This window comes from Ostrea edulis, chromosome 1, assembly GCF_947568905.1.
Source record: "Ostrea edulis chromosome 1, xbOstEdul1.1, whole genome shotgun sequence".
Lineage (NCBI taxonomy): Eukaryota > Metazoa > Mollusca > Bivalvia > Ostreida > Ostreidae > Ostrea > Ostrea edulis.
In genome coordinates, this window is record NC_079164.1 from 99,911,533 (window position 1) to 99,938,616 (window position 27,084).

Below are 27,084 nucleotides of genomic sequence, written 5' to 3' on the forward strand. Positions count from 1 at the left end.
TCAGATGGTGACAGGTGTAACTGAACAACTTGCTATTAAAATCTCTCTCTCTCTTTCTCTCTTAGTCAGAGTTTACATCAACAGGTGTCTCAGCCGCATGCATATCAAGGAATGGGATTCAATCAAGAGATTCTGGCGAAGTCAACAACAATAAACTTCAAAGGACCATATCCGGTACAATGTCAATTATCTGTCCCCCAAACCCATTAAAACGTTAGATGAATCGGATGTTTAACAAAACTTCCTGTTCAGTGCTCCCACTGGACCAGAATTCCCTTTCGCCACTTTTTCGGGGAGCGACGCGGCACAAATAATCACATGCTTTACAATTATTTCCATCCTATTATATATTATTTTATTCATTACACTTATTTTAGCATTTTGAATCAGTTACATTACTTCATCATATCCAGCTACCATACCTAAACACTTCTTTCTGAAATAATAAGAAGTTGATTTGTTTGATAAATTCTATTATGGAAATCAAAAATCAGATAATAAATCATATAAATATAAACTTCATGATGCTATACCCCTCAGTGAAAACATTGTGTACATTGCCCGAAATGCAGATGTCACAAAACATCAAGCCCAATTTAGAGTTGTATCTCAACCATTCCCTATTAAATTTCTGTTTTTGTATGGAATATTTTGCAATTTGGACAGAATCAGATGTTTGAGCAGGTGGGGTTGACTGTAAAGCCAAACATAGTTAAGGTCTTCCGTAGCAACGGAAGACCTTCTACTTATTGTGCTGGTTAAGATTATTCTTATTATTCTTTTTTTCTTTTTTTTCCCCTAGACGCTAACTTTGAAGCTTCATATCTCGCTCATTCCTCAACCGATTTTGCTCAAATTTTCAGCTTTAATACATTTTACTAAAGACTTTCAAAATACTTTTAAACATTTTGGATATTCTCTTCCGCTTGCGAGTTATTTCCCTTTTAGTGAAATTTTAGGGGCTTTGGTTTCCAGATAAAGGCTCCGAGACTATAATAATTGGAGCAGAGAAAACACTGAATTGGTAAAGTAGAAGCATTGTAGTTGTGCACATCATATTTTGTTTTTTGATTTCGCCATTTAAAATGGCGATAGAGAGGGGTCAAAAATCAGGACGCCTGAAAGAGCGAAAATTTGCACATAATTTCCTTTGTATCTTTTAAACTAAAAATATTTTGTTAAGACATGTAGAATAAAAGTTGTGTAGAATTTCAAGAGCTTTTATTTGACACCAGTAAAAAGGGGCTGGCCCCTTAAATTAGGGATCTACGGCCCCTAAAAGTTTTCGCTTTATAGCTCAAAAACGGCAAAGAATTCGATATGGCTTCCGATGGAAAAGTTGTTCTTTAACATCTTATTTATCTCATGAAATTGTTATTTTGTTCGAATCTTGTGTTATATTAGAGTAAAAAGCTATACCCGTAAACAAGTAGCCATTTTCATTTGGCAAGTGAGCGAGAACTCTTCATGCGTATAACTGAAATAAACTTGCTAAAAATAACATACCTGACTACAATAGATACTAATATTCATTTTAAATAAGGTTTTTAACATGCTCTGTGGTTCAAATACAAATTATTTAGTGATACATTTCTCTTTTTCTTTCGTTTTAACATAAACAAACCTTCAACAACAACAAAAGGAGAGAGATAAATTATCTTTTATTTGTTTCATATTAGAATTAAAATAAGTAATATACATAAAAATAAAACGTTCAAACGTATAATAAATCATGGTCAATAACTGCAAGCTGTTTACATTCTTCACGGTCAGCGTTGTTTATACAGTTATGTAACCCAACTCTCGCCTCGCTCGCAGGTGGCCAGAGTGACAAGCTTGCATAATCAAAACAAAAACATCGAAGCTAACTCGGCTTTCGTCCATCGCATAAATAAACACATCAATTACTGGAAAATTATGTTTGAAATCATTTTGAATCCTTTTACATTATATCATACTTAATTAACAATTATATTATGTTTTATTTCAATTATAAAGTAATTGTAAAGATGCTACCGCAAACATTTCGAGTTAGTGATCAATGGACCTCATAATATTTGTGTCAAGTTATACATACATTTAAAAAAACCTACACAATTTTCCTGATTATTTATCGGGTTGTCATTTTCCTCACAATAAGTTTACGGTAAGGGTATGTGACGTTTCTAATTGTCAGAAAAAATCGTACTAAATAAAATGAAGTAGTTTTAAGTTTTATTAACTTATAATTGTCTGCATACAGAAGGATTTATTTGTCTGTTCATTTCATTTCATCTAAATACAATCATGCGTGCAAGTAGATGCGGTTTTTATAAGTGAAATGAAAAAGGCAAGAGCGCCCCAAATATATATATACATCTCAAGCGTCTTATTGTGTTTAATTTTGGAGATTCATCACATGTGGACAAGCAATCTGTGATTTAACTCTACTTTAGCCAGTTGATACACAAGCTTTCTGCATTCTCTACAAAGTGAAAAAAATGGATCCTTTTTGTAAGCATAACAAATAATTTATAAACTTTATTTTTTAAATCACGGGTTCTTATCATGATTATACCAACTCTAAACATGTATAGAAAATCATCAGAAATCCACATCGAATCAGTCTCATTTCATTCAGTCATTAACTGCAAGCATTTTACATACACACCGGGGTTTGTTCTTGTTTACAATTACGTAACCCATGGCTCGATTGCCCGAGTTCGGAGCCATCGCATGTGTACCAGCGATCAGCGGCAATACATGTACACACAAAAACATTACCGTTTTAATGTAATTTGCAAACACAACGATTTACAGAAAAATATGTTTTTAATAAAATCGGATTTTTCAAAAGATTGGTGGAAGGACAGGAAGTTCCAGTTCCCACCCTCCAATATTTTTGCCAACATATCCTTGACAGTATACAATACAGATCGTTAATTTACGGTCATGCCCTTTCCAGGCACGTAAAACCCGGGGGGGGGGGCAGGAAACCTAACGTTTTACTGTTAATTTACTATGAAAATGGTCATTGGAAGGCCTGTTGCCCCCCCCCCCCCCCCACTTTTGTAGTGAAATGCGCTAATGTTATGTAAAGAACGAATTTTTTTGGTGTACAGAAAAGTTAGAACCTACCCCACCCCACCCCACCCCACCCCGAAATAGGATTTTTGACTTTGGGAAATTGTCCGTTTTCTTTCTTTTTTTTTTTTTTTTTTTTTTGCTTGTCAAAGATTTTTTGGTAAGTGGAATTTTTTTTTCTGGCTGCCCCCCCCCCCCCCCCACTTTCAAAAACGATGTTACGTGCCTGCTTTGTCTGAAACAAACCAATATTAGTCCTCTTTCTGACCACTGTTCCCTGTTCTGTATCTGTGGATGCTTTGGGAAAGCAGGATAACCATTTTTGTCGGGGAAGGGGGGATGATGTTACATATATCCAAGGATGAAAAACAACATCATTTACAATTTTCAGCATTTTATCGGTCCAAAAACAGGTTGCATTTTAATGGAAAACCGTCACCGTTATTGCCCATTGCACCTTGATATCCACATCATAAAACACTACTTTTCATAAAACCTTCCCATTAATATCTGACAATCTAACAAAAGAGACTGTCTCTTCGAGCCGGAAGAACAGATAGCAATATTACCGAACACTAATTATAGTTCCAGCAAACAAAGTTTAAGATATCACCAAGTCCGCCTATCCGTGCAAATGTGCCCAGACCGCAACTTTTAAAAATACACCGTAAGCTCAATCTTCACATAAAGATTATTAATGACAATAACATAAATAATCTTGATGTAAGGTCATTTGCACCATTTCTAAAGGTCTAAAAGTTAAAAATTGATTAGAGTCTTAATAGATCTAACTAATGGCAAATTTTAATTAATACTGAAAGAAAAGTTTCCATATGATCAAAGAAAGTGTCCTGGCCTTGACCCATGCTCATATTGTCAAGTTCACTTTTTTGAAAATACAAACCCTGTCCTGACCATATGCTGTAATGAAGAAACATTTAGATTTCATACTTACAACAGATTTTCATGTTAATTGAGGCTGCATTAGGACCTGACCCAAGGACATATGGTCAAGTTCAAGGTTTTTATGTCACACAGCTCCGACGGAAGACCTCTCGTTGCTTTGCAACGAGCTTTGCTCTAGTTATTTTTATAATTTTAGACTGACTAGGGTCAGAAGCTACAAGTTTAGTGTCAAAATAGAATGGGGTGCATAGTCTTATGAGATTAGCATTTTTATACTGTTGCGCACCGAACTTCAAAGAAAATTATTTATTAAAATTGCTATATCCATATCAATGGTGACCGACCGTTTTGTTTATGAAATATTCGAACTAAAATCAAACACATCAAAATCTTGTAATCAACGAGTTTGCCCGCAAAAACAAACAATTGATGTATTCATATGATATATACATTATACACAATAATACGGCCAATTTAATTACCGGTCGGTTCTCTGGTTAAAAATTGACATTAAAGGACACATCGCATGTTTTTAAACTTTTTAATTTTTTCAGCAAAATTAATTCATTTCATGCCTAAAACTACTTTACATGTGTTTTAAAAGAAACAGTTTGCGTAGTTTTCGAGTTTGATAGCGATGAAATTCAAATCTTGCGATATGCATATTTTCTTCGATATTTTACGCGCCATTATCTGTGACGTCATATGCGACCTCGAGCGAGAAGATTTGAAAACAGTTGTTAGCCATTTCATAAACAGATTAGATTTAATTGACAAACAAACAATTATCACATTAACGGTTTGTAAATAACACTGCATTGGGATGTTTTGTGCCGTTTAAGGGTGTACTTGCTGTCAGTAGAGATGATTTGGACTGTGTTTTTTTTCAATTTTCGAAGGAAGGTATGAGAGACAAGACGTGAATATTTTTTGTCGGCATAACGACTTTACCATAAAAAAAAACCCAGTAGAATTTGTCCCTGTACTTTTTCAAACAAGCTCTTGGACAAAGACGTATATAAACTGCGAGAAAATGGTTCTATCGAAGCTTCGCACTGTTACATATAGGCCTACCGCATATGCATTCCGTTCTGCTCTCAAATTCAATACACACTCGCACCAACTGACCTTCACCTTGTAACAACATATAGACAGAACTTTGCTAGCAGTGTCTACCAATTGGTAGTTTTAAAAACGAAATTTAAAGATAAAAGATAATAGAACTTTCAATTATAAATAATAAAATATGATATTTCCCAACTTTGAATTGAATTATAATGCGTTCATTTTTTTTTTTTAAGGAACGCGTACGTGTTTACAACAACAGCACGCAGCGCTCCCACTTCCTAAGTAACAACGTGTAGATAACAAAATATAATGATTAATAAAATTGCTTGAATAAAATAATTTAAAAGTATTGTGATTTTCACAATAAGTTTGATCATTTTTATTATATTCCCCCCCCCCCCCCCCCCCGAAATGCACACTGTCACAGTAGGCCTAGTTGTCAATACTACATAATCGTATTATAATTTAGGCCTATCTAACTTCTCCAAAAATAAATTTTATAATAATTGCACTGTTTATTTTAGAAAAGCAACAACACTAATTACAGTTGTTTACAGAAATGGCATTACCAAATAGTGTTTAGACAGTGATCCCATGTAAACATTATTTACTCGCAAATTTCATATTCGCTTTCCTCGCTACATTTGGGTCGCTATTTGTATGCACTGGTGGCTAAAAGATATAAGACTCTGGAAATTTGTCAACATCGAAATAAATGTTATCCATGGTAAATAAATTAGGCCCCTAAAACCCGAGTTTTTAAAAATCTCTAACACTACTATTACAACAAGTTGATCGACGAAGGTCGCATATGACGTCACTGTACCACGTGACTACCTATCTAATTAACTAGGCTTTTTGAAATCGGGGCTTAGATTTAAGTCCGTATTGTGGCAAATTATCGCAATACTTCAATGAACGAACTATTACAATTAATTTCTATAAGCATACGGAAGACAAAATGCATATAATTTTGTATACTTTGAAAACACAACATGTGTCCTTTAATGTGGAGATGATAACACGATAATGAATAAGACTTTAAATGTTAGACAATTGACCACAGCAGGGTAAACAGCTGTCCGGTGTACTTCATTACATAATCACCGACTTTTTTGCAGCCATAAATATTACCTGAGGCTGTGACCAGCTCTGTGTGCACTGGAGTGACGCGAGATTTCCGGTCGCACGTGTTGACTGAATAAACAGATTTTGACTGCATAAACAAACAGGCGATAATGTGTCACTGACAAAGGATTTAAAATACAATATATTGCAAAAAGGGATTTTCGCCACTTTCAATTTTTTTTCGCCATTTTTGAAAAACATTCGCCATTGGCGAAAATGGCGAAGCCCAGCTCGAGCACTGTTCCTGTTTATGAGTCGATGTTTATATAAAAAAAATATGTTGCCATTACATCAAATAAAATTGTAATGGGGACTCTTACAAATAATTCCAAACGGCTTCCCATTTCCAAAATAGAACCTCATTCGTGCTTGTATGAATTCCTACTGATACCATGTTAGAATCTAAACTGTTGAAATAAATACCCATGTCTCAAGATGCATTCTTCAGCAACACAAATTTTGTCCTACGTAATATTCTAGAACAAGCTATAGAATGAAACTCCAACCTCTATCTATGCTTCGTCGATTTTGAAAAAGCCTTCGACAGCGTACACAGGGAAACCCTTTGGAAGATCATGAAATCTTATGGAATACCAGACGTAATAATCAGTATGGTTAAATTAATGTATGAAGACAGTGAATGCGCAGTTGTTGATGGGAATGGTACAACAGAATGGTTTAATGTTAAATCTGGTGTCAAACAAGGATGCAACATGTCGGGTTTCTTGTTCCTCCTGGTAGTTGACTGGATAATGAAAAAGACAACAGCAGATAACAACTCAGGCATAAGATGGAATATGACAACAAAATTAGACGATCTAGATTTTGCAGACGACATCGCTTTATTATCCAGCAGCAAAGATCAAATACAACAAAAACTGAACTCTCTAAACAGATATGCAGCTAGAACAGGTTTAAAAATCAATACAGGAAAAACCAAAGTTATGCGTCTAAATGCTGCAAACATCACACCAATAACCATCAATGGGAACAACATAAACGATGTGGATGAATTCATTTACCTCGGAGCAACAGTAAGCAAGACAGGAGGTACTAATGAAGATATAAGAAGAAGAATTGGCCATGCAAGAGTAGCATTCCATAAGCTACGCAAGATCTGGAGCAATAACCAACTCAACAGAAAAACAAAAATGAAGCTCTTCAGCTCAAATGTAATAGCTGTGTTATTGTATGGCAGTGAGACCTGGAAAATGACAAAAGGGGACGAAAAACTTGTAGATACCTTCCAGCACAAATGTCTTAGGAAAATCTTAAAGATCTACTGGCCAATGAAAATATCAAATGTAGCAGTTAGAGAGATAGCAGGAGTAGCAAAGATCAGCACTATGATAAAAACACGCAGATGGCAATGGATTGGACATGTGCTACGGATGGATAAAAGAACACACCCATATGTAGCCCTTAGTTGGACACCAGAAGGAAAAAGAAAGAGAGGAAGACCGAAGGAAACGTGGAGAAGAACAATAGATAGAGAGAGGAAAGAACTAGGTTTTGGGTCATGGACAGAGGCAGCAAGATCAGCCCAGGATAGAATTAAATGGAGAGGACTTGTTCATGGCCCTATTCTCCACGAGGAGAGAAGGAATTAAGTCAAGTAAGTCAAGATGCATATCCAATCGAGGTGGACGATTTACTGACAAGCAAGCTGATGTTATAGGCTTTCAACAATCTCGTTTAAAATCAGCATTCTGCAAATTCAATGGTCGTTATAACGATCTAGTTTGCCATTACAACCTGCCGTTGGATCGAATGTTCTCGGACGTGTTTCATACCAATTGTCAGGCCATTCTTTCTATTAAAATACTTTTGATTGCGGATTACTTCGTTTACCTGATCAAAATATAGGGCTCATGGCGGGTGTCATCGGTCGACAAGGGATGCTTACTCCTCCTAGGCACCTGATCACACCTATGATGTGTTCAAGGGTCTATATTCACTAAGCTCTTAAATTTCCTTTCTTGTAGGAGTTATCAGATTGATTACTGTTTGTTATCGTCACTTTTTCATGCATGTGAAAAACGTTACCATTTAACATTAGTCAGTCAAAATTCAGCACAAAGGCATGCATATTCAATTTTGCACTATTTATCTATCGTGATAAAATAAATGTATATCACAAGCATGCTATTCTTAGAACATGCCTACAGTATAGATATCAATGTATTTCAATGAAAAATAAGACGATCGAGGGATTCGATAAACAAAACCATTAGAAATACAGTGAACATGCAAGCTCGTGCATGCATGATTGTTGGTTTTTTATTTTGGTCATACCAATCAATATTATGATACCCAAAAATGATTTTTTCACATGACTTTTGAAAGTACATGAGTATGAACTGCAATGTATCGCGTCGGAATACTTCATGAAGTGCGTTAGAGCTTTATGAAAAGTTTGCTGGCGTAAAGTGTTGTAGTTCATGACCTCATGTATTTCAAAAATGAAATTTATCTCTTATATTGACATTCTACTTTCCTTTCCGTCAGAATTCCCCGCCGTTAAAACAGACGTACTATATTCATTTGTATTCATACGCGCATTGTTTACAACTGCAACGCATTCATGAGAAAATGGCTATCAATACAATTTTAAATCAAATACACTGGAAACGTAAATATTTATGCCTAACCATGAACAACAATGCATGGGCTCCACTTTGTTTCATAGCAAAATATTTAAAATCATTTGTTTGCGAAGAACAATTAGGATATATCACTCAGTATATCAATATCAACAAGAGGCCCATGGGCCACATCGCTCACCTCAGTCACTTTGGTCCATATTTAAAGATTTCCCCTATATATTCGCATGAAAAACTTTTATCCCTATTGTGGCCCCAACCTACCGCCAGGGGGCATGACTTTTACAAACTTGAATCTGCACTATGTCAGGTAGCTGTTATGTAAATGTAAACTTCTTTGGCTCAATGATTCTTGAAAAGATTTTTAAAGATTTTCTCTATATATTTGTATGTAACATTTTGATCCCCTACTGTGGCCCCATCATACCCCTAGAGGTCATGATTTTACTAAACTTGAATCTATCAAGAAGCTTTCATATAAATGTTAGCTCTTCTGGCTCAGTGGTTCTTGAGAAGATTTTTAAATGACCCACCCTTTTTTGCATTTTTGTGATTATCTCCCCTTTTAAGGAAGCATGGCCCTTAATTTGAACAAACCTGAAAGCCCTTCACCCAAGGATGTTTTAGGTCAAGTTTGGTTGAAATTGGCTCAGTGGTTCTGGAGAAGTAGTCGAAAATGTGAAAAGTTTACAGACAGACAGATGGACAGACGACGGACAACAGGCAATCAGAAAAGCTCACTTGAGCTTTCAGCTCAGATGAGCTAAAAACTGTGTAAATATGATTTCTGCACATGACTGATCGACATGTGGCTCATCCCTCATCAATGACAATCCAACCTGAAACTTTTCTGCAGAGTTGATAAAGAAAACATAACTATTGAATGTAAAGTATAAAAAAGGTATTCTGACAATGACGGTTAGTATTAGCTGACCTGTTTTAGTATTCTTATGAGGCAGAATGTATTGAAGCACGGATCCCTGGACATACAAGAGGTTGGATCAGGTGTCTAGGAGGAGCAAGCATTCCCTGTTGAACAGTCATACTCACCGTGAGCCCTGTCTTGATCGGCTAAACGAAGTAATTCGTAGTTAGAATCAATAAGTAAACAAGAAACCCATGGGCCACATCGTTCACCTGAGTCACCTTGGCCCATATTTAAAGATTTTTCCTATATATTCGCATGTAAAACTCTTATTCCTATTGTGGCCCCAACCTACCCCCTTGGGGCATGATTTTAACAAATCAAAATCTTCATTGTGTCAGGAAGCATTCACGAAAATGTAAACTTTTCTGACCATATGATTCTTTAGAATATTTTTAATGATATTCCCTAAAAATTTGTATGTAAAAATTTGATACCCTATTGTGGCCCAATCCTACCCATGGGGCCATGATTTTTACAAACTTTAATCTGCACTATGTCATGAAGCTTTCATGTAAATGTAAACGTTTCTGACCCAGTAGTTTCTGAGAAGAAGATTTTTAAAGATTTGTCTCTATATATTTGTATCTAAAGCTTTGATCCCCTATTGTGACCCAACCCTACCCCCGGGGTCATGGTTTTAACACACTTAAATTTGCACTATGTCAGGAAGCTTTCATGTAAATTTGTACTTTCCTTGACAAGTGGTTCTTGGGAATATTTTCAAAGACTTTCCCTATATATTTGTATGTAAGACTGTGATCCCCTATTGTAGCCCCATCCTACTCCCGGGGGTCATGATTTTAACAAACTAGAATCTGCACTATTTCAAGAAGCTTTCATGTGAATGTACATTTCTGACCCAGTGGTTCTTGAGGAGATTTTCAAATATTCCCCCTATATATTTGTATGTAAAGTTGTGATCCCTTATTGTGGCCTTACTCTACCCCCGAGATTATGATTTTAACAAACTTGAATCTGCACTATGTCAAGAAGCTTTCATCTGAATTTGTACTTGTCTGGCCCAGTGTATCTTGAGAACATTTTCAATGATTTTCCTTATATATTTGTATGTAAAACTGTGATCCCCTATTGTGGCCCCGACCTTTCCCCTGGGGTCATGATTTCAAAAACTTGAATTTGCATTGTGCCAGGCATCTGTCATGCAAAATTCAGCTGTTCTGGTCCAGTGGTTATTGAGAAGAAGATTTTTCAATGACCCCACCCTATTTTTGCATTTTTGTAATTATCTTCCCTTTACAGGGGGTATGGCGCTTCATTTGAACAAACTTGAAAGCCCTTCACCCAAGGATGCGTTTTACCAAGTTTGGTTGAAATTGGCGCAATGGTTTTGGAGAAGAAGTTGAAAATCTAAAACGTTTACAGACAGACGGACAGATGACGGACAACTGGCGATAAAAAAACTCACTTTAGCTTTCGGCTCAGGTGAGCTAAAACGGCCTAACAATTGGCATTGAAACAAGTTAGACAGCAATCGACCCATTGACAAGTTGTATTGGCAAACTAGATCATTATAACATAACGACCATAGAATTTGCAAAATGCTGACTCTAAACGAAACTGTTGAAACCCTTGTAACATCAACTTATTAGTTAGTAGCCTGCCTTGATTTAAAAACTTGTACTTATAACAGGTTCTTGCAAATCGAATAAGTTGAAAAACATAAACACTTTATGCAGAGAATAAGATGTGACATTACTATATAAATATGGAAAGTTGACGATAGAGGAGCTGAAATCATATCGTTTGTCATGAAGTTCATTTGTTATCTATGTTCAATAAAATATTTAAGTATGAAGCAGATGCAGAATACTCCGTCTGTCTTTTATTTCGAGTTCACTGGGATTCATATCGAATTGACAAATGAATGAAAATGATTATTGTTAATACATAAAGTGTCGTCGATATATCAGAATGTTGAAGGCCACAGCAAGAGAATTTTCCTCTCGTGTAGAAGTTTTTGAATAAATTCTACCTCGTAAGAGTACAATCTATAGTTACTCATAAAAAAGGGAGGGGTCTAGCACATAAAAAAACAATAAGTCACAAGGGGGGGGGGGGGCTGTAACGCATAACAAAACCAATAAGTCACAAAGGGGGAGGGGTCTAACGCATAACAAAACCAATACGTCACAAAGGGGGAGGGGTCTAACGCATAACAAAACCAATAAGTAACAAAGGGGGAGGGGTTTACAAATAAGAAAACAAATACGTCACACATAACAAAACCAAAAAGTCACAAAGCCACTAAGTCACAAAGATAAAACTTGATAAAAAAAACTGAATAAATGTACATGTATGTCACAAAGTTAAAACTTAATTCACCACAAAATAAAACCTGAATGCGTTGCGAATTTAAAACAATGCGCCACAAAGATAAAACCTGAATAAATGTCATGGAAAACTATGATTAAATCACTGGGACAAAATTTAATAGTTACACATACATGATTTCAAGAAACCTGAATCTAGCACACCGTCGTGAATATATATCATTTAGCGAAATGATGCTTCGTGGCTCTTGACAAAACAAGACTTTAATACCCTTTTCTCTATATTTCTATACAAAAATCACTGGACCCTTACTGTGGGCCTATTTCATATCGATGATTATTGTTTAACATTGGTCATTTACTGTGGGTCCATCTATAGTTTTTAAAATATTTGTTTATATTGTCTGGGTGCTTATAACTTAATATTGTAACCTTCCCGACTTTCTCTTGATCTCGTTGATAATAGTTTAACATTGAACCCTAACTGTGGGTCTGTCTTGCTACTGGTGGTCCAACATTAACATTGGACCCTTACAACGGGCCCATTTTGGTCTTTATTTGTGGTTATATTTTTCTGGGTCTGTCCCACAGTAAGAACCTTTCATATGATCATGAGTAGCCATTTCTGAGAGAAGATTGTTTTAATAAACCTCACCCACACGCCACCATTTCTTTAATGTCTCCCCTTGAAAGGGTTCATTACTTCTTTTGAAAACCCTCCGCTCAAAAATGTTTCCTACAATGTGCAAATCCTTTGGAAGAAGTTGATATATTAAAGATACACATTAAAATATTCATACACAACGGACATGATTTTATAAATACTATAGTTTGCATATCGAAAAAAACACACACGATGAAATCGAAAAAAAGGATCTGACAAAACGAAAATATGTCCTATTGTACGTTTCAAGCCCACCGAGTGGGAATATTGGATTAGAATAGTTTGTTTCTCAGTAATTTTGTCCGTGGTGTAACCATCCCTCCTTGTATATATTATATATCGCCTACAGTGACTTTCACATGTTGCCGTTCATGATCTACTATAACTCCTACAGCATAACGTTATCACAAGGTAAGTATCTTCAGCAAAAGGCTATCCCTCATGATCACATGGTAATACAAGCCCTTTAGGAGAAGACGATTAGGGTTCCTATCCATTCCTGGGAAGGTTTTAACCTCAGTAATCCCACAAGATTGATAGTCACTCAACACACGACGAGAGACCCATGGGCCACATTGCTCATCTGAGTCATCTTGGCTAAAGATTTTCCCTATATATTTGCATGTAAAACTTTGATACATATTGCTGTCCCCAACCTACCCTGAGGGTCCATGATTTTTAAAAACTTGAATCTGCACTATAATGATTGGCGTTATATGATAATAATAATAATAATTGGTTTTATATAGCGCTTTTTCCAGCTATGTCAAGAAGCTTCCATGTAAATGTAAACTCATTTTGTCCAATTGTTCTTGAGAAGATTTTTAAAGATTTTTTTCCATGTATAAGTATGTAAAACTTTGATCCCATATTGTGGTCCCACCCTACCCTCGGGGGTCCATGATTTTCACGAACGTAAATCTGCACTATGTCAGGGAGCTTTCATGTAATTTCCAGCTCTTCTGTTCCAGTGGTTCTTGAGAAGAAGATTTTTAAATGGCCCCACCCTATTTTTGCATTTTTGTGATTATCTCCCCCTTGAAGGGGGAATGGATCTTCATTTGAATAAACCTTCTCCCACGGATGCTTTTCGCCAAGTTTGGTTGAAATTAGCCGAGTGGTTCTGGAGAACAAGTCGAAAATGTAAAAGGTTTACAGACAGACAGACGACGGACAACCGGCGATCAGAAAAGCTCATTTGATCTTTCAGCTAAGGCGAGCTAAAACAAAAAGGGATCGGAATCGGAGAGATTTCAATACCAATAAATAAGTATACCAAAACAAGAACCTGGGAGTCGGAGAGATTTCAATGATGACAAAATTGATAGTGGACCAACACTAGAAACGGGGAATCTGATTCCAAGATCCCAATACCGTCAAGACGGACAGTGGCCCTAGACAAGACACTGAGAGATCTCAGTAACATCAAGATAGACAGACCCTAGACGAGAAAATGCTAGTTAAAGGGATTTCGATAACGATTAGATTGATGGTAGCCCAGCTGCCCAAGACAAGAAACGGGAGGTGGGAATAGGAGATAATACCGTAACGATAAAATTAATAGTGGACCAAGACGACAAATTGAGAGTCGAAGAAATTTCAATGGCATCGATCATGTCAAAAATTTCTATTTCTGGGAATTCTAAATAATCATAAAATCAGGGATGTTTGTCAGTTTGCGAAAGTAAGCTGGTATTCAAACAACAGAGGGGTCCAAAAACGTAGCGCACAATACTGAGCAAGGGTCATTGAGTGCAATATCAAAGTTTGTGTATCGTAACTGAGTAAAGTATCGTTGGAAAAATCATCAAGTCTATAAAGCTTCTTGAAGAGAACGAAAATGTTACTCAAATTGGGTCCCTAATCATAAAGGTCCCAAACGCCTTAGAGCTTTGGAACGCCAATCTCAAAGGTGCTTCATGACCATGAAATAAAAAGAGACTCAAGCAAACGTTTCAAATTCGTCATATTCATAATATATTCACATGTAAAATCTACATTAGACAATAGCATTTCCAAATGAAAAGTGAAGATAACGATAAATTATCAATCCAGAAATCCCATAAAGAATACAAAATTAAAGGTAAGGCAAAGCGGACCCCTGCACATACAATGTACCACAGGTAGGATCAGCGGTCTAGGAGGAGAAAACACCCCCTGTTAACCGGTCACACTCGCCGTGAACCCTATATCTTGGTCAGATAATCGGAGCAATTTGTAGTCAAAATTAGTGTGCAAAGAACGGCCTAACAACTGGAATGAAATATATGCAAGGTGAAGATAACGAACAGTGATCAATCTCATAACTCCTATAAGTAATATAAATAGATAGTTGGGCAAACACGGACCCCTGGACACAGCATTGGACCTAATGAAAGGTTGTATTTGTAAATAAAATCATTTTAATGATCATAGAATTTGCGAAATATCGACTTTAAACGAGATTCGTTGAAATCCATATAACATTAACTTATTTGTCAGAATCCTGCCTCGATTTAAAAATTGATCATATTCTGAACATGCTTGCACGTATCGAATCAGTTGAGAGACATAAACACCATTTGCAGGTGATAATGGAATATTTCTACATAAATTTGAGAAGCTGACGATGGAGAAGTTGAAGTCAGCTTTTTTTTTCGTAAAGTTTAGCTGACAATGTGCCATTCGCGTTTATGGTCAATAAAATAGCCAAATACGAAGCAGATATGGACGACTCTGGTGTGTCTTTTATTTCGAGTTATCTGGGATATACCAGAGAGGTATAATCAGATAGGTTACATGAGAAATATGTTTTGGTTCCAGCTAAGAAAGCTTGTAACAACAGTGTATTTGTCTGTAAGGCTCATTATTACAACTGTATTTTAAACAAACTTGGCATTAACTCCACTTATGGTAATCGTACTTATACTCCAACTGCCCTTTCAAAAGATGAAATTTTTCAAAACCATGTTTCAATTTAGGCACATTTGGTGGGTGAAATGAATTACCGTACCTATACTAGATTCCTAAACTACATAGAACCCCTTACAAACAAAGATACATCGCTGGATCCATTAAGTGCTCTACAAAGCTCCTATCTTTGCTCCTCACGAGAATATTAACAGCTGTGAAGGATGAACTTCGAACTTACTGTGCGACTTCATATGCCAGAAGTGGTGTAAATCAAATGTGGATTCTAAAACATTCTAAACAACTTTTAGCTAACTTGAAATCGCAAAACTTTTCTCAGATCAACAACATCAAAACCTATGACTTTTCAAATCTTTACACGACCATTCCTCGCGATAAATTAAAGACTAGACTTTTTGAAATCATAGACAGTTGCTTCTTCAACAAAAATGGAAAACGGAAATATTCATAACTAGTATATATATGAAAAACAAATATGGAAAAAATCAGAAAGTTTCGCAAAGTATCATAGTCGAGATCGAAATTCATTTCTATTCGGAACATGATGCCGTTCTCATTGTATGACAAATGCAGGAAACAGGAAAATTATCGTACATGAAACAACTTTAAGGCCAAAGCCATGATTTGCTTAAGCAATGGTTCTACGAGGGTCAGTCCAAAATACATGTATCTGAAAGTTGTTAAATAATTGTGGTCAGTAAGCGTTTTGTCATGAAAAATTCAAATCTTCTTGTGCAAGGTATAATTGTGTACTTGTAAAAAATTAGATACCGTGAAGAAATTGCTACATCTTTAATCATGCAAGGTGAGGATAACGAACAGTGATCAATCTCATAACTCCTACAAGCAATACAAAATAGATAGTTGGGCAAACACGGACCCCTGGACACACCAGAGGTGGGATCAGGTGCCTAGGAGGAGTAAGCATCCCCTGTTGACCGGTCACACCCGCCGTGAGCCCCATATCCTGATCAGGTAAACGGAGTTATCCGCAGTCAAATCAGTGTGCCAAGAACGGTCCAACAATCGGTATGAAACACGTCAGACAGCATTTGACCCAATGCGAGGTTGTATTGACGAACTAGATCGTTATAACGACCATAGAATTTGCGAAATACTGACTTCAATCGAGACTGTTGAAATCCCTGTACCATCAACTTGTTTGTCAGTAGCTTACCTCGATTTAAAAACTGACTATACCCAGAACAAGCTCTTGCATATCGAATCAGTTGAGATATATAAACACCATATGCAGGTGATAATGGAATATTGTTACATAAATGTGGGAAGTTGACGATGGAGAAGCTGAAATCATCCCGTTTGTCATACAGTTGAGTTGTCAGTTTGCCGTTACTGTCTACTTTCAATAAAATATCTAAGTATGAAGCAGAAGTGGACGACTCTGTGGTGTCCTTTATTTCGAGCTCAGAGGGATATATCAAATCGACATATGAATGAAAGCTATCATTGTTAATAGACAAAACGTCATCGATATATCTAAAAGTCGAACTGTAGGTCACCGCAAATTTTGGCTCAACATAATGCATGAATGACAGCATGTTCTTTGTTTGTGTTGTTTAACGTCCCGTTGAGGATGTTTCACTCTTGTCGATACGCCACCAGCTAAAGGAAAAGTGCCACAAAGGATGGAGTAAAATAAATATTTTTTTCTCGTTTCATGTGAAAATTCATATGATTCAACTCATTAACATTTGTACTCTTACAATCTAAATGTTACAGGGCGCATAAATTCTCCAAAAACGGTATATAACGCTGAGAGTAAGCTTGGAGTTTTTTCATTAGCTGTAATTCCCAAAGGCATTTGGTCACACTGATTTTGACTACGGATAACTCCGTTTACCTGAACAGGATATAGGGCTCACGGCGAGTGTGCCCGGTCGACAGGGAATGCTTACTCCTCCTAGGCACCCGATCCCACCTCTGGTGTGTCCAGGGGTCCGTGTTTGCCCAACTATCTATTTTGTATTGCTTGTAGGAGTTATGAGATTGATCACTGTTCGTTATCTTCACCTTTCACCAATACTTTTATAGATTTGGAAATATATGTGCACAAGTAGGTACAATTAAATCATTTAGGTTGTGTTTGTATTTTATCAAAAACGTTTTATATTCGTATGGCAATAATTGTATCCCATAGCGATGATATTTTTTTTTTTTTAAATATTAGCAAAATTAATTTTATTAGAACCTCTCCATTATGGAAACCTTATTGAACTCAATGACCTACCTAGAAAAGCTCGTTCTATGCAAAAGATGACATCACGTAATTTGGAAGCATTGTCACACATTTGCAGTGATTTTCTTTTGATGTTCAGGGATTGTATCTGGTTATTTTCAACAGTCTTGATATCACATATGCGATGATAAGAGCTCCTCCCACCTTGTTATCGCATGGGCGGTACTAACATCAGAACTACACAATAGATGATTATGATTATGATTGATTGATGTTTTCCGCCACACTCAACAATTTTTTCAGTTATAGGGTGGAGCCCAGTTTTTATTGGTGGAAGAGAGAACCCAGATACAATGTACCTGGCAAGAGACCACCGACCTTCCGAAAGTAAACTAGGAAACTTTCTCACTTACCGGCACGAGCAGGATTCGAACCCGCACCGACCAGAGGTGAGAAGCCGTGTGATTTTGAGCGCAATGACTAAACAAAACATATATTTCGAATTTTACTAAGTGCATTTCTTACACAACTTCAAACAAATCAGAAAATTAACTTTCGAAGAAAATATGTAATTTGTGATTGATACTGCAGGGATAATCAGTTTTCATGAAGTTACTTTGGTTGTTTCACGGGTAAAGCATGCACCGATCGATGTCTGGGGCGTTGAAGCAGACAGGAAGTGTTATGTAACAGATATACACATATATCCTTTGCAGTCAGTAATGTTAAATAGCTCTCTCTCTCTCTCTCTCTCTCTCTCTCTCTCATTTTATAAAGAGTTTGCTAATGCAGGGATTTAATCCTTTTCCTTCCTACTTTAATACTTGTGTTGTACATGGTTTTTTTTTTTAAATATTTGTACAAATACATGTATAGAATTAAATTCCCTGATTAGTAATTTATGAAACCACCAATATGTGATTGATACTGACAGGGATAATCAGTTCTCGTGAAGTTACTTTTGCTGTTTTGCGGGTAAATCGTATATATATGCACACGCATCTTCCGACGATGGTATATGGTAATCTACCTTTATATTGAATGTATGGTTCAATAAAGGTAAAATGAGAAGCTTTCATAATATGTAAAACTTATACGGTACCAATTTTGATGCACCGGATGCGCATTTCGACAAATAATGTCTCTTCAGTGATGCTCAACCGAAATGTTTGAAATCCGAAATAACTATGAAGTTTTAGAGCTAAATATAGCCAAAAACAGCGTGACAAACAAGTGGAGCCAAATTCGTCCACGGATAAGAGCTATGCATGAGGGAGATAATCCTTAATTTTTAAATGAATTTCTAAATTGTATAACAGCAATTAAATATACATCCGTATTTTCAAGCTAGTAACGAAGTACTTAGCTACTGGGCTGTAGAGACCCTCGGGGACTAACAGTCCACCAGCAGAGGCCTCGACCCAGGGGTCATAATGTAAAACTTATACGGTACCAATTTTGATGCACCAGATGCGCATTTCGACAAATAATGTCTCTTCAGTAATATCCAAAATTGAAATAGAGTCTCAGTAATCGGATACTAATATTAATATTATTTTCATATTATATATATATATATATATATATATATATATATATATATATATACACGGTATATACGTAATTTATTTACCAGTACCATATGAGAAGAAAATTCTCGAAAGGAATGTTAAGCAATATAAAGAAGCTTTACATTTACTAAGTGTAAAGCTTCTGGAGATTTGAAATGAAAGCGCTAAAGCTTTACTAAACGTCTTCGTGTATCTTTTTTTCTTCTTTTTTTTTTACCTATACTTTTACCCATCATTGCGAAAACTTACTATTCTCTCTCTCTCTCTCTCTCTCTCTCTCTCTCTCTCTCTCTCTCTATATATATATATATATATACACTAAATTTAATATTAAACTAAATTTAATACTAAACTATATTTGTGTATTGCTAATTGCACTAAATTGAACTAGACTGTTCTAGAGAAATGATGTTTATAATTATTGTGACACCTGTGACCTAGATTGTTGTAGAAAGTTATGTTTACTTGTTTTTGACATCTGTGACCCAGATTGTTCTAGATACATGCTATTTTTAGTAGAAAGATGACGTAATGGTTGCATCATGGTCTTTCAAGATTGTACTTGAAAATTCACTCCTATTATGGCATGTCAAACGTTGCAATATTTGATCTTTTTCATTTGTATTGTATAATTTTCGATTTGTATATATTCTATATTTTCCATTTGTATTGTATAATTTTCGTTTTGTATTCTATATTTTCCATTTGTATTGTATATTTTTCCATTTGTATTCTATATTTTCCATTTGTATTGTATAATTTTTTATTTGTATTCTATATTTTCCATTGTATTGTATAATTTTTTATTTGTATTGTATCCCAAGGATTGTTTATTTTGATTTGTTACGAAGGATTTCGTTAGTTAACGTTGCTTTGAGAATTGTTTACTGATGTAGGCGTTCTTAGCGCGCAGGACCGTAGCAATGAGTATTTTGTAACGTGCAAACACCTGCCGCAACACAGGATATCTGGTTTTAAGGTCATATCAGAAAGACCCGTGATTCCCACTTTTAAATGCCGAGTGTTTGGCAAAGGAGCAATCACTACCTATGTTTAAATGGCTTAGGTTTAATGCGGCAGTAGCGGAAGCAGGGCTGGAACTCACGACCTCCCGCCCACAAACCAAGCGATATATCACCGAGCTACCGCAACCAGGTCCATGCAGGACTAGTTATTTTTAAAAATACGTAGCTAGCATTGGCGAATCCAGTCCCCCTCCCCCCAACATGATCTATTTTTTATAGAACTGTCCAGAAAAGCATGCACATTTTATTTAGTCATAATTCAGTAGATTCATGGGACTTGGACGCTTGGGTTTAATTAAGGATGTATGCTACACCAGAGAAATTTGATAAGGATGAAAAGTGGAGGATATGTACAACATTATTTTGAAGTTGAAAATTTTCAAATTTACTTTATTTTGTCAAAAAATACAGTTTTAGTAGCAGATAGTCTGAAAAAAATTTAAAACCCCTGCTGGACTCAAACCTGAGACCTACAGTTCACCAATCGGTATGCTGACCTACTGAGCTACTCGGCCAGGTATTTAAATTGAAAAGGAAAAGTCAGATATTGCTGATATTGATTTTTTTTCCTCCATGTTTCTAAAGGAAGTCAGCCATTATGACGATGTAGAGTACCTCCTTAACATCGAGTTTGGTTTGTTACAACTATTCATTGGATTAATCTTGAGTTATCGTTTATCGAATTTGGTAATGCGCGAAATGTTGAAGAGGTCAAGTTCAAGAGACACGTTTCGCAGGAATGTACCGTATTTGCTATATGCAATGGCGTGACACCCCCCCCCCCCAATTAATTGTTTTTATGCGCCTATTGTGATCAGAACTTTCATACTAGTCCCTGGCTAATCTAGATAATTCTGAGCGAAAGGGTGCAGTAAATTGCTGGATGTCTGGGGACTGTCTTAAGACCCCTAGTGAGTCCAGGGCAAAGCCTTGGTTGTGGTGGTGGGGGGGGGGTGCAGGATGGGAGGGCAAAGTCCCCTGAAACAAGTGCATACATTCATGCTTTTTTTCGACATTTCTATACAAAATATCATATCTGTGAATTAAGGGAGGGGGTCGCCCGGCGCAAAATCCGTCATTGCTAGCTACATACATGTACATGTATGTTCAACTAATCCTATATGGAACCGGTCGCGGTAGTTCAGTGATATACCCTCACGGTACCTGGAGTTGGCACGTTAAAGAACCCCCACTGCAAAGCCACTGTGCGCTGAGCATAGTAAATCTATTTGTAGTACAGTACCCGCAACGTTATTCTTGACATGATAAACGATAGAACACGATACACGCACGATAGGATAGGATACACGCACGATACGATAGGATACACGCACGATACGATAGGATACACGATAAACCTGATAAACGCAAAACCTGATAAACGATCTTCACGATAGACCTGATAAACGCAAAACACGATAAACGATCTTCACGATAAACGGAAAACCTGATAGAAATGTTGTAAATTTAGAAACGGTTTAGACGGAACGAAATTTTGATACCTACAACATAATTACATTATGTTTACATTATGTTGATACTAATATTGAAGGATTTCAATGTTCATTATATACCTACATTACGGACAAAGCGGATTTCTTGTTTCCCGCGTTCTCGCGATGGGAAAAAATCTAACGCGGTAATCTATAGGTAACTCAGGAAAACCGCGTTCTCATCGCGGGATGACTATTAGCTACCTGTCCCCGTCGCGGTAACATTTGTTTAAAACATTGATCGGTTTTGTACCATATAATTTCTTTAATCCACAGTCGTACGTTTTTTTTTTTTTTGTTTTTTTTTAATGCCATCACAGCTAAAATTTAAAAAAAAATAATAAAATATATACGGCATTGAATTCATTATTTGATATCTATATGAATTTTATCAGCCAATGATTCTAAAACTTATATTGTCACCTAATGTTTAATATATAGATTATACAGGGAATTAACTAAATGTAATATAATGTAGTGATATCATGCTTCAGTAGCTCTCTTATGCTAATGTATATTACCTTGAGTATGAAATAAAACCAAGTAATATTGTGCGTGTAGCGAGGAGGGGGTTATTTTGCATCAAGCTCTAAGTTCAGGGCTCATTCAACATCTCAAGTTATTTTCATAACGACCGCTTTAAAAAAAATCAACCGCACTACACCTGTTAGATATTTTTACACTATGATTGATAATTGATAGTCATAAGTAATTGGAACATATTTATTTGAATTGATATTTTGTTAACAAAACATAAATATACTGTTTAAAAAACATAAACAAAACTCGGCTTGTTTTAAATTCGCAATTTTGAAACGCTTAGTGTGTTAAAAAAAATTCAAATAATCATCAAAACCAACATAAATTTCCAGTATCTACACGTACGAGTATTGGTACATGTGTACATGTACAAGGTATATAAAAAAAAAAAAAAACAACGATGACAGCGGAATCGTGCCCAGTTGAGCAGAATTTTGGGGGATGCAACACCCTTGCACCCTTTTAAAACTTAATCTTCTAAATGTGTGAAATACAATGTCCCTGAGAATGTTAGCTTTCAAAACACGGGTGATACACAAAATCAGATATAAGGACGCGCACAAGTTCAGCAGTTGCTATATAAGTAGCATACACGTGAAAAAAAAATCGGAAGAAAAAGAACCATTATTAAAATATACATGTATGTGATAAACAATGTAATTTACTGATTTTTCCTTTCAAATCGGAACTCCCTATTTTTCTGTTAGTGTTAATTACAAATAACTGTTTCTAGACAAACAAATGTTTATGAACTTCAGAAGGAGCTTTCAGATTTACTGTGCTCGGTTTACTGTCCTACTTTCCAGACTACTTAGAATTAAATTGTGATAAATTTTCACTCTCTCTCTCTGGACAGACAAATAGCTCTTCTTCTGCCTTAAAATCGACAACTTTATGAATATGTTCTCCTTCAAATATACCGTCTTTCCTCGATTCCTAAAAATAGCTTCTTTAACAAAACGAATAAAGGTTTCGGAAAGTATCGTACTTTTTCATTAGATTTTATATACGATCCCGATAGTTTCCGAAGCTACACGATAAACGATTTTCACGATAAACGGAAAACCTGATACACGCAAAACACGATACACGATAGACCTGATAAACGCAAAACACGATAGAAAACGGAAAACCTGATACACGATAGGATAGGATACACGCACGATACGATAGGATACACGCACGATACGATAGGATACACGCACGATAGAGCACGATAGCAATGTCAAGAATAACGTTGCGGGTACCTACAGCTGGTGACGGCTAAATATAAGTGGGACCTAAACTAATGAAATCCTTCGTAACAAATCAAAATAAACAATCCCTCGGATGTAATACAAATGAAAAAATTTGCAATGCAAATGGAAATTATACAATGCAAACGAAAAAATTATATAATACAAATGGAAAATATAGAATACAAATGGTAAATTATACAATATGAATAGAAAATATAGAATACCAATTTTTTTAAAAACTTGACAATGCAAATGGAAATTATAGAATGCAAATGAAAAATTATACAATGCAAATGGAAAATATAGACTACAAATGGAAAATATTAATTATATAATACAAATGGAAAAGATCAAATATTGCAACGTTTGACATTAATTATACTGAAATTCTTATGTAAGTAAGTAAGTAAGTAAATGATTTATTATAGTGACATGTGTTTTATACATTACAGAATTAAAAAATACATTAAACAGAATAATATGAATTTAAACACCCGGCCCATCGGGCCTATATGTCACTTTTAACAGAAAAAACATTAAATAATAAGTACAGTGGTACATGTATTACGCATGACTTTTACTATTATGGTATATGATAGACTGTCTGTAGGTGTATGCTGAGAACAGGAATTTTGCAGTTTGTCTTGGAAAATTTAATAATAGAAATTTTGTTTTTTCTAAACCTGGCATATTGATCACAGTGGAGTTAAATTCGATACTGGTAAAAAAAGATTGATGCAAGATTTGAATAAGAGGAACAATGAAGTAAATGATAAAAAAGCTCTGGTTAGACACTTTCGATGCATTTTGGATTTTTATACCGGGAACTACGATTTTGGATTTATTATTTTTGTCCATCTGATTCTGCTGCGCTATAGGAAGGGTTTGCTCTGTCCCATAATAATATTTACCAGCACACTAAATTTACTCTGATGAATTGCATTCGGTTATATACACGTGTTGTTGTGTTGTCATTATCTGAAATAAGTTGACGTTTCCGAATCTAATATTCTAAATAATGAATTATTTCCGTTTTTGTACATTATATGCTGAGTGGAAAGCACTAGTATGGTATTACATTATTTATCAAAATTATACACATTACATATACAGATGTTTTGTTTCATTATTCTACCTGTAATTATAATTAACCGAAAAGAAAGACACGCACGTATACTGTCTACGTATTTTCACAGCATCGCACGTGCTTTTTAATAATGAATAATCAATGTCTTTTTTATAATTAATATCCAATATAAACGAGCCCAGACTTATATATTTTCCTTCAAGGCAAAATCGATCAAGAAAAAAGAAATTAATCCTGCCAGAAGTGTCGGTCCCAGGCTCGAGAAAAAGTGAGATGGGATTTCTTCATTTTTAGTGAGGACTCGTGACATATATTTAGTGCATCGTAACATAATTAGGGTTTGAATGAAACACATGTTGACGATTAACTGTTCTGCGTATGAATTCCGTATTAAGTGGAAACTAACAATTTGAATGACAATAAGATTTGAACAACGAAAACCATACATCATAGTTTCCATTTATGCTGTCTTTTGTGTTTAGACCCGCCCACTTTGTTTATTAATATATTCATGAATATTACAAACTATGCATGACGAAAACTGCTTGTTATAGAGTTTAAAATCAGTCGATTTCTCTGCATTCCTTATGACAAAACACGAAGGGAACTATTCAATCGGAACATCACTCGGCCTTTTCCGTTTATTTCCCGGAAAAGGCCGAGTGGTGTTCTGATTGGGGAACTATTCAAACTATTCAGAAATCATCATCCATGTATAAAATTTTAGCTTTTGTACAGTAGCAATGATTTTGTTGGCCACAGAAAAACGGGTCTAATTCAATAGCTATTTCACCTCATCCTTCAGACCTATGCTTAGCGCCTATGATTCTGTAACTGGAAACCTTTGTTTTTACATATAAGCTTTCATCCGAAAGATCCACAATTCTCACAACTAAATGCCGAGTGTTTGGCAAAGGGGTAGTCACTAACTTTTTATAGGTTTGATGTCAAAGCACGAGCGGAGTTCGACCCAGCCACCCTCCCGGTCACAATTAAGCCTTCTAACGGCTGAACCAGTGATCTAGCATAATGTACAGTGTAAATATGTGCAGTTTGCTACAGAGATGCCACGATCTTACACTATAGAAATAATATATAAGTTTAATTCATTCCATTCCCGGAAGCTGACACGAATGCACAAGTTATCTACTCTACAATCAAGCTGCTATAACCAACAGACCACTTTACTAAAAGATTAGCCTGGTGTCAATCTCTACTCAGAGTTGTCGTTCCTTGCAAGTGAGTGTAAGGAACGATAACTCTGGGTAGAGATTGTGCCGGTGTGTGATGGCAATCATTGTAGTTTGATAAATTTTAAGATTTCCATTCATTTCATTTAAGTAGTCTTTGCCCAATAATTAATATGTATGCTTAGTGATCAATACCTCAATTCCTAAACATTTAGCAAGAAAGCATTGATAATCATCGACAGTTTAATTAGTGACTCGACAAAAATATCCGACTTTGAGGCTGTGCTCCTGATCAAAGCGAGGTAACTCTGCATAACCAAACAAAATATTGTTTGACCTTTAGTCTGGTTTATACATGTTTGCCGTGATTATCTTACATCTCTAAGCAATGTAAAATATTTTCTCCGAGAGTCCATGCGATTTCTATATGTAAACAACCAAAGAAACTAAGGTATTTCGTATCCAGTAGCGCTTGAGATCCGCGCCTGATTCTCCCATTCAACTTCCTTAGTGTCGCATTGCCCAATTATTTTCCATTATCTATAATACGTGAAAGCGTTAGCTAACTTGAAACAAACTTTTTTCCCCTTTTCGAAAAGAATACAAATACGTTTTTCTTTACTTTTGTTTTGTTTGACAACATACAAACCATGCCCCTTCATGAGCCTCTTCGTACGTTACAGCTATGTATCCTATTGATTGCAGTGATAGTTTATAAGGAAAATATTGAAGAATGATATCGTATATTGAGATCTACAACTTACCATTTCGTCAGGGTGTGTATTGGCCCGATTTCCTGAACCTGCCAAATCTTTTCCGCGAAAAACTCAGAGCCTTCCGGGAAATACCTCTTTCATACCTTCCGCTTTGTCGAGTACTAGTTTCGGTTTGAGTGAGGCCATTATATATTATATACATTCAACTTGGAAGTTTTCCATTTGTGCCCCCCCCCCCCCCTAATTTTCTTTTCTTTTTTATGTTCAGTCAATTTCAAGGCATTGCAATTTGAGGTAAATTTTAGGTATTTCATATATTCCACTTAAATTAAATATTTTTCAGCAAGATTGGGGAGAGGGAGGGGGGGGGGTGTTACACCCGAATGGCGCGGATGATTCGCAGCTAAATGTCATTGGACGGTGCTAGCTAGGTGATTCACTTCACTCAATATATATAACATAAAAT

General features: G+C 35.9%; 1 long non-coding RNA gene across 2 annotated transcripts; it reads right to left on the bottom strand.

The window, feature by feature from the left end:
- Positions 1 to 2,200: 2,200 nt before the first annotated feature.
- Positions 2,201 to 27,084, bottom strand: LOC130046923 (uncharacterized). Of its 2 annotated transcripts, XR_008795995.1 has the most exons (4): positions 26,667 to 27,084; positions 12,643 to 12,723; positions 9,703 to 9,839; positions 2,201 to 2,464 (listed from the first exon to the last, which is right to left on the bottom strand). It is a non-coding gene; the product is annotated as an uncharacterized LOC130046923 (long non-coding RNA). The 2 variants fall into 2 exon arrangements; XR_008795994.1 differs by lacking the exon at positions 12,643 to 12,723.